Below are 9,865 nucleotides of genomic sequence, written 5' to 3' on the forward strand. Positions count from 1 at the left end.
GGCCCGGGCAATCGGGGCACGAGCATATGCGCGCACCCCCAAGGCAGACTAAGGCGTGCGCGCGCAGCGCGCTCCCGCGCATGTCTCTCTTTTTTCTCTCTCTCTAAAACAGGATTTGAAAGCGAAAGCAAGCCATCTTGCTCAAGTCGAGTGAAGAACCGTGCAAAACCTCGAACAGCAGCATTGTCAACCCATGCCCCCCCTCCTCTACTAATGCATATATATGTACCGTTAGGAATAGTATTATTAGGAATGACACACTCCCCGTACTGTTTTTCACCACGTAGCGACACTGGTATAATAATGATTTCTTTGCACCTCCAATCAAATCACACGCCGGATGGTTACACTCAAGACGATTTTTTTTTTTTGGGGGGGGGGGGGGCGGGAATCTGAACCCTCAATTCTTGGGAATGCAGAGGAAAGCGGGATATAGTGCCATGCGACTGCCAGAATAAGGTACTGAAACAGAGGCAATTAAAGGATGCACACAACACAACACAACATGTTTCAAAGTGCTCCTGGAGTACCCTCCCCTGCCCTGTTGGTTTTTGTTCCAACCGAGGTCTTAATTGCTTAATTGAATCCTTAATTGACATAACAAAGCAATATACCGTTCAATTAAGTAATTGAGACTTAGGCTGGAATACACCTGCAGGGCAGGGGGTACTCCAGGACCGGTTTGAAAACCCTTGCTATAATCTACATTGATCTCTGATTATCCCCCCCACCCCTTACTTTAAATCAGGGGTTCCCAAACCAGTCCTGGAGGACCCCCGGTCCTGCTGGGTTTTGTGCCAACCAAGCTCTTAATTGATTAATTGACTCCTTAATTGAACTAACAAATGCAATATAAGGCTCAATTATATAAGTAGGAGCTCGGTTGGAACAAAAACCAGCAGGATAGGTGGTAGTCCAGGACGGGTTTGAGAACCACTGCCTCAAATGAATGCTTCTCATAGCAGATTTAGTGTGTGTGGTCACTTGTTGAATGACTGTAATTGTGTGTGTGGACAAAGCAGTAAAATCATTAATTTGGAAGCTGAGTCGTTACTGGTCGGAGTGTGTGTACAAACAATGTAGGTATTTCGGTTGCTTTTACATCTCGTTAGATTGTAGTCTTTCCCTCTAGTCGTTCGTTTGTTTTGTTTTAATATACAAGATTGTTATGGGTAAAATGCGAAATCAACAACCCAGGATGTTAGTTTAAAGTGTGCTCCAGATCAGCGTAGAGCTATTTATTCCCCCCTCACTTGCGCAACGTTAGAACTAACGGATGTTGATCAAATACCGACAATTCAGATGCTCCTTTGAACTAGCTTTTAAATCTAGTTACTTTCTTATTCCTTTATGTGTCGGCATTTATATAAGACGGTGAGCAGAGAGAGCACTATCCTGTATGTTGCGCGCAGTCTGAGCTCTGCTGCCGGAGCGGTGCATTTCGAGTCTTATCCCCCAATACAAACCCCGTCTCCCGGCTCGTCTGAGCGCACATTCCTCCTCGTCCTCTTTCCTCCCGATATAAGCATGCTTGCCTCCCCTCAACCCTCAACCTCCCACCCCCTTTTCCCGGAGCATTTGCAATCCTGGAGGAGCGGAATCGTATATCGCCGACTCTTCTCCGCCGATATTCAGACCACAGTGTCAGCCCGCTGGATCTGGCAGAGAGACGGTCCGAGGAGAGCGAAGCTAATTGCGGTTTTCAATCAAGACCCTCTCAAAGTGTCTTTTATGGAGAACAAAACGTGCATGCACTTCAAAACGAGATTTCTACTAAACCAGTTCGCAAGCTTGATGTTGTTGAACACGGGAAGGCGAGTTCTTACCTCAGGATTTTTTTTGGTTTTAATCAAAGTCTTCAATCCTTTTTTTTTTTTTTTTTGTTTGAAAAATAAATACAAATGTTACTTAAAGCGTTGCTAGGCGATCCGGCGATTCAAAGTCAAAGCTTCGCCGAGTTCACAGGTTGAGCGCCTGTCTGCTCAGCCTATTATGTGCGAGGCTGTAACAGATGGCACATCTCTAGTTACTGTACACCTCTGTGTGGCACATGCATTTCAGTTTTTAACTTCGGTTTCTTTCGTTACCAAGGGAGAATTATGTGCAACCACTCCTAGTACAACTATGACTTGATTTTGTTCATTAAGAGAAATTTGTGGTTTCCCATCAGTCTCAAAGGGTAGGCTAAATGTTATGACCCAGGTTAAGGGAATTGGTAATCATTCCTTGCTAGGTCTTTATCTTTATGAAATAAATCACACTTTATCTTGTTTTTTAGATGCAACTGACACAATTCTAATTATTCTAAGCATTTACCAATAGGTTTACTTATATATCTTAACATATACGTTAACTGAATTTTGACATTGTCTTGATTTCAACGGGAGTATTGAAATCCAGTGGAACTGAAACCTTCCTTCACATGAGTTAGTCAAAGCAAGTGCCAAAAATGGTCTGTAACTGCTTGCTCTATAGCTCTCATAACCAAACTCAATCTGACACACTTGATAGCTTTGCTTTAAAAAGTAATGAGTCACCTTGCCAGGTGTACAGTTATGAAGAACACAAACTAAACCAGAACATATTGATTAATCCTAAACAGAAACTAATCCTGATATCAATCACACACTCATACTTATCCATGTTAGTTCTTAGAAAGCCCTGAAATTCCCATGCACATTGTATACACGGGTGATACTGCTCTCATTAATCAATGTCAACAGACCCTGTAGACATCCTTTGTTTTTTCGCAATTCCACACCCAAGCAACCAGACTACAGCTTTCTTGCTATATTTCTCAGCCCTTCCTTGCCTGGGAATTCATACTGCTCTTATAACAATTCAGACCATGTTTTCAATGTCTTAATGAAGGTTGAGAAATAGGACAAAAGTACAGGGAAAAAGTGCTGATGTTTTACTGCCCTTCCCAGCTCAGTTAGCAGGCAACACATAAAAAAAATCATTATTTACGGTCCCACTTAGGTAGCAAACGAGAAACTAATGTAGTGCAGTGCACACTGTTAATGCATATTAACAAACACAAATGTGTTCTATGCATATTAATACATAGAGCAAAGAAAATGTATTGTTGGACAGCTCTGAAGAGATAAAACAATATTACAGAGGTCTTTCTTGTAGAATCAGAAGTTAAATTTGTAAACCCAGTCATACTAGTTAGAATGAAAGTTTACCTTTTTTCCCCTAGCCAACATTTATATGTTTTCTTTTGGACCTCCCACATGAACACTTTTTTGGGGACTGGAACAGTCCCCTACCCTCACTCAAGCACGTGAAGTCCAGTCACAATAGGAAAATAAGGGATTATGGAACTCTTTGTCTGGGCGACTTCTAATCTGCAAGGCAGAGAATAAAATGTCTGTCCACTGGGAGTTTACTTGGACTATGATTTGACCTTGAGACAATCAGACCACAGCTTGACTGATCTGTATCTCAGGCAATGTTAGATTCTCTCTATGGCTGGCTCACAGCTTGACTGAATGACAGGATGAGTTTCTTTACCGTGCTAGGCTGTATGTTGGTGTGTGGATTGTGCAGGTATCTGTCAGCATGCGCAAAAAAATAAAAATCTCTGTCATGCTGGGAGAATGTCTGATTATCATGGCAGATAAGTGCCCAATAAAAATTAAACACACCTAAATGCTTAAAGGGCTTAATCACATCAAAATCTGAAAAACTGCAGCAGAAAACTTAAAAATGCAATATAACTCAAGATATTTTAGCCTTTAAAAATAAAATAATAATTGTACATTTGTTAGGCACCTGTTTTAATGAAGATGTCACTACTGAAGGCATTTGTTGTGTTTTTACCATTTCTCTTTAGGATAACAAAATAGAGTGCAGTCAGAAACCACAAAGCTGGTGCTTTCATCAGGCAAAGAGACAACTTGGGTTTCATGAGGTAAAGTATCAGCCATATTCAGGGACCAGCAGGAGTATAAGAAGATTAACTCTCAGTCAGGAACAAGGGAATGGCTTGATAAGAAAATTAATTTGGATCTGACTTTGTTAACTAAGTGAGTTCTGCATGAGTAGAGCCAAAGTAACTAATTGACTTCACTCCTTTCTGTTCTCTCTACAACTCTCCCTTCACTCTCACACTCGCTCCAAAATAGTAACTACTTCTCTCCTTTTCTCAGCCCTCTCTGCCTTGCTCCATCACTTCCCCTCCATCAGACTGTAACCAACATCAGTGATCTCACTGAAAAACCTGGAGATTAAATCGACTCCCCCTGCCCATGTAAGCTCACAGAACTGGACTAGTGCCTGTTCCTTGTTGTCAAATTCATTGATTCCTGGTCCTGGAATGCCATAGATGCATGATTGACTTGATAACATTAACTTGATACGCTGCAACCAGTGTTGGAGATGTATGCTCTGATATCTCACTTTCTTTCAAAGCTCGGGTTAGGGATGCTGCTCTCTCAAGGAGCATGGAAAGGCTACCCAAGACACAATCTCTTATGTCTTTTCCTTCCCATCGCATTTGAGATCCGTGTCATGGGCTGCCTGGGGGGGCCACTGCCGAACCTCCCATTTCACCTGGACTGATGTCATGCTGTAACCCAAGATCGATCACATGTACTGACATCATAGCGCTGCTGTCTCAAGCAAACTTCAATTGCAGCCTGAATTATACCTCAGATGGCTTGATATCAGATAAGGAAGGGAAAGAAAGACCAAGAAAAAGGCTCTCCTTGAGACCACTATTGGTGCTGCTGCTGAGTGATTTCTTGTCAACATCAGCGCTTGATGTGTTTTTCTTTGAGAGAAATTAAATTAGTTGAAAGGTGAATTCATTACATGTTGTGTTGCCATGATATTTGGCCAGTTCAAGACCAAACAATAACTAACATGAAATTAAGAAATTATATATATAGTGCTGCCTAAACACGCTTTTTTTATCTGCCTTTGATGTGTTTTTCTTTTAGTAAACAGGTAAATGTAGTAGTTTTTAACTATTGCAAAACCATTGCAGGACAAAATTAAGCAATTATATAGATATATATGTATTTGATGTTAGCTAACACACCTATTTAGAAGAAGCCTGCAGCAATATAAATATAATGTCATCCCTGTACTAGACTTATTAATTCCTCTCAGCCAAGACAGTAGCAGTAAATGACCCGACATTAAAAAGTTTCAGTATCTGCACAGTGTTGAACAGAAGCCTCTCTCAGTGCCTTGCCTTTAACAGTGATTCGTTTTCTGAACCAAGGTCACTTGAATCAGCTCACACCTTGGCGGAAGTGTGAAAAAACAGCATGCTCTCAAAAGAACAAAACAAATAAATAACAGGAAAGAAAAGTTGAGTTAATATTAAAACGAACTCATTAATTCATGGGCTTGCTTTGAGTCATCTGAAGTAACTGTTTGGTCGGTTATTGGCGCCCAAGTGCAGTCATTTAGTACCAGATCTTGGGGTGTGAGAGAAACTGAGATTGTTTTGGTTGCATTTCTGAATATTATAACAACGGTGAACTTTCCAGATTTGAATGACAAGGACTGCAGCGGTATTTTCAGACCAAAGTCGAACCTGTGACATATTACATACATCGAGGTGCTTGGTGTATCTCAATGTTGACTATCTCCGTGACCAATAACATCACACAGAGGAATGAAATCGATGTAGTCTCCTCAAAAAGAGAAAACGAATGGGTGCTCCCTGTTTGCTTTAGTCATTTAGTCACCACCCCCCCCAAAAAAAACACAAACAAACATATGCAAAATAACATGATGCATGAAACACAATAATACCTTGGCACTATAATAATTATTTGTCATGCACACACAGGCTACTAATACAGTTTCATGTGCTAAGGTCATGAAACGTCTGTCAGTGTGTACCATATTAAGGATGGCGGAGTGGACAAAAAAGCCCCGTCACCCTTGCTTATCAGTCCTAGACTGGGCACAGGCTGCTTACACACAATACAGTCCTCAGGTGGCATTGTAAAACAAAAGCAGCACTTTCACGGACTGGTACACAGATCATATGATGCAAATTATATCAAAGCCACAAACTAAATATAACCCCGATGCTCGTCAGTCACTCTGTATCTACGGCTCGCTCCGAGAGGTACGCACAGCCTCCCCAAGGTACATCCTTCCTGTTTCACGCTGGCTGCTCGGCCTGCATGCACCCGCCTCTCACCGTGGAGGTTTTTCAGAAGAATTTTATCAGTGCTCTGCATCGCGTGCGTGCAGCGAGGGGCGTCTGGGCACTGACATTCAACAGAACCCCATGCGAAAGCTGCACCCCTGACACTTTTTTTCTTTTTGGTTTTGATTTGCAAGAACTATGCTATACACCATCACCCCTCCATATCTCTCTCTGTGCTGTGAAAGGAGTTTAACAGACATCAAAAGGATGTGAGCGCCCACTGGTTTCCTTGACAGAGGCACACGCTGAATAATCGCGGCATGTACAGTTGTAGCTGAAGGTATTCTCACCCTTCGTTTCAATATCATTGTTGTGTTTTGTAGTGTCGCAGACCATTTCAGCAGTGTGGACAATCTCAATAGTTGTATGCAATACAAGGTCAACAGAGCTTATTTTGGCCGAGACTTGCTTGACTGAGGAAACAATGCCCTGGCCATGAAGACAAGGCCATCGGGACCCCCTATATGGAATGAGCCAAGGAGTTGCTGCAGAGGTGGTGGTTGGAGTGGAGGAGGGAGGCAAATTAATGCCCGAAAGCTATATCTGTTGTTGGATACTTATGCTTGGGTAGGTGGAAGTCAAGGGTTGTCCTCTTCCTGAATTTGTGTTTAAAGCTCCATTAAACTATACTTATTTATTCATGATATCTCCATATATTTCACAAGAGTGGCATTCCAAAATGAAACCTCTGAAACCAAACCACCCACCCACCCTGTCTTAACTCATCTGGAATGTTTGCATTTTTCTGTAGGCGGTGTTTCACAAACTGTAAGTGTACCCAGTATAGCTTTCAAATGAGGGGTGTGACTACTTTTGAGTACTTTTGAGTACTTTTGAGTGACGACGGTGTGAGCTTCCCTGCCACAGAGACTTTTCAGATGTGCCTGTCTGGGAGGATTAATTGACTGATTGTCCAGCATGAGACTGCAGCACATGGCTGTCTCATCAGAGAGCTGAGAGGCTATTGAGAGATGTTTCATGGGTCATGTTTGGTTGTTTCAGGCATACGTTCCTGGTGGGTTTATTTGGTGTTTGTTGAAATAAACCTTTTTATTTTCCTAAGTTTGTTTGTTTGTTTGTTGCCTTTTTGGATTCCAGCTCAGAATATACAGTACAGTACAGGAATTGGGACAATGTAAAGGGTCAGCTGAATAGAGCTGACATTTTCCAAGTGAACTGTAAAGGAATTTGAGCTCTATGTTTAACACACAATCAATCTACAACACTATTGAACTTCAATATTTAACTGTAATGCCTACCTCCTGCCCCCGAATAAATCAGAACAAACAACACACAAAAAAAATGTTTCCTCGTCCACGCAATAAGAGTCAGAAGACAAATTCCCCTGTGAAAGAAGCCCCCTATGCAGAACTGTCACAATGCATCAATGCCTGTCTATAGAATGTTTTTGGAAGTGAATCACATGAGAGAAGGTCAGTGTTCGAGTTAACTGAATGTCAGTTTATTATGTCTTCACAAATATAGTCAGTCACTAGACATGGAGGGGGTGGAAAGACACTAGAATTTGTGACATAACAGTTGGGCAGATGTGGGAAGAATAGGTTTCAGAGGGACATTATATTAAAGGGCTCCCATCGCACGGTGAATCCAAGTCTGACTTCATAATTAATGTGAAACAAACAGTACAATATTATAATTATTATCCCAGCCCCCCCCCAGCCAACCTGACTTTACCAGATTACTGCAAATAGCATGTTATGTCTGGTAGGCTGTAAATCAGTTTTGGACAGAGATTTCATCAAATAGCTGACCTGAATCAAGGGTGTCCCTTCAAATTGGAGTGCCCTTGAGCCAAAACCAACCACCAAGTCCCTAGAGATCACCTCTGAAAGAGACGGGGGGGCTGAGATGGAGATGTGATAACATGTTACAGATCTCCTCGATTGCTACACCAGGCACAATTTTTATCAATAACCTTTGTATTGCTCCTTTACACAGGGGACAAAGGAATGCACTCCAGATAGTAATGAGGTTGTTGTCTGTACACAGCAATGCTGTCTGAGGGAAAAGTGACAATAGGGTGGAAGTCAAACAACTATTTTCAAAGATCTTGATTAGCTCAAATTTTTGACTCCCCTATCTAAAATAACATCTAATCTGGGTCTGTGAAACCAGCCCATTGTGTGACAAAATTTGGACAGGGGAAGTGTTTTAAGGTACAAGAGGAAAACCTATTCGCTCACATCTGAAACCTATATTCCTATTGAAGTAGACCAGTTACATAGGTCTACATTTAGGACCTATGTTAGTGAATCAAACTAACTTTTAATCTCATCATTAATTTAACACAGTATTACTGTTGCTTCTCATTTACAAAGATCATTCCACATGTATATGTTAAATGTTTTTTCTCTGATTCTGTTCAGAAACTAAATACTGCTGACCGAGAGGATTCCAAACAAGGTGTATTTGAGATTGTGGGACGTGAACAAGGACATTTGTAGGTTGTGTTGGGGGAGAGAGGCTTTATTAGAAAAATATGACAGAAGAGGGACCTTGTAAATTGAAAACGTGTTGGTTGACAGAAGTTACCAGGGTCACGTTTAGTCTGGGTTGTTTGATCATCAAAGTTGTGGAACCATCATCTTCTTAATAAGAATAACAGTGTCAGACAAACAAAGTCCTATTCAATACTGACTGGTAGTGTGGTAACCAGGGCTGCGAATGACAGAGGTGGCAGCTACTTTGAACTGGTACACACACAAAAAGGCGAAGTCTGTTTTTTGAGATGAGTGGTTTGTTTTGAGCTATGTGAAGTGGCCACTCAGGGCCCAAAACAACTTGTGTGTGTGTGTGTGTGTGTGTGTGTGTGTGTGTGTTGAGAAAAACATAAACAGGAAGCAGAAGTTAACTTCCTGTCTGTGGTGCAGAGAGGGCCTGTGGCAGGTGCATCTTTTTTATGACTCAGGTTAGGAGACAAACATCAATAGACTTTGAACTCCAATGACCTGCTGTCCAGGCCTCTACAAACATGATACATGGTCACAGTGAAAGGCATCAGAGCAGCATGAGCACAGCGCCTTCCTGCACAAAGTTAAAAATCACCTTCAGAGTGAAGGAAATCTGTAAGGATATTGAGAAGACTATGTATTATATCACAGAGGTTGAAGGTGAGGGTGTGAGGGGATGACATTTTACCTCATCTCAACAGTTCCCCCTGTCCCTCATTGCAGGAAATACACATCATTTATAATCTTGTTAGCAACTGTTATTGCCTGTTCAATGATATTCATACCTGAGGTAACAGAACAGGATTGATTGTGTAAGCTGTCAAGTGTTATTTATTGTAATCTCGTGAGTTTGCAGTTATGAATAACTGATTTGTTTATGATTTGTTTTGCTAGTTTTCATGTATGATGCTATATAATAGAGCGGTGGGATCCAACCCTGGTCCTGGCGAACCCCCTACCCTACTGGGTTCTGTTTCAACTGAGCTTTAAATTACTTAATTGAACCCTACATTTAAGTAATAATTTGCTTACATTTTTATTTTTAAACTGTGTAAGAGATAAAAAGTTGGTTCCTTAATAAAACAGTAAGTTCCTTATACAATTTTATAATTAACTTAAAACCCCTAATGTTTAATATAATTAAAAGTCTGTGATTTTGGATCAATTAAGTAATTGAGAGCTTGGTTGGAACAAAAACCAGCAGAATAGGGGT

Source organism: Amia ocellicauda, chromosome 3, assembly GCF_036373705.1.
Source record: "Amia ocellicauda isolate fAmiCal2 chromosome 3, fAmiCal2.hap1, whole genome shotgun sequence".
Lineage (NCBI taxonomy): Eukaryota > Metazoa > Chordata > Actinopteri > Amiiformes > Amiidae > Amia > Amia ocellicauda.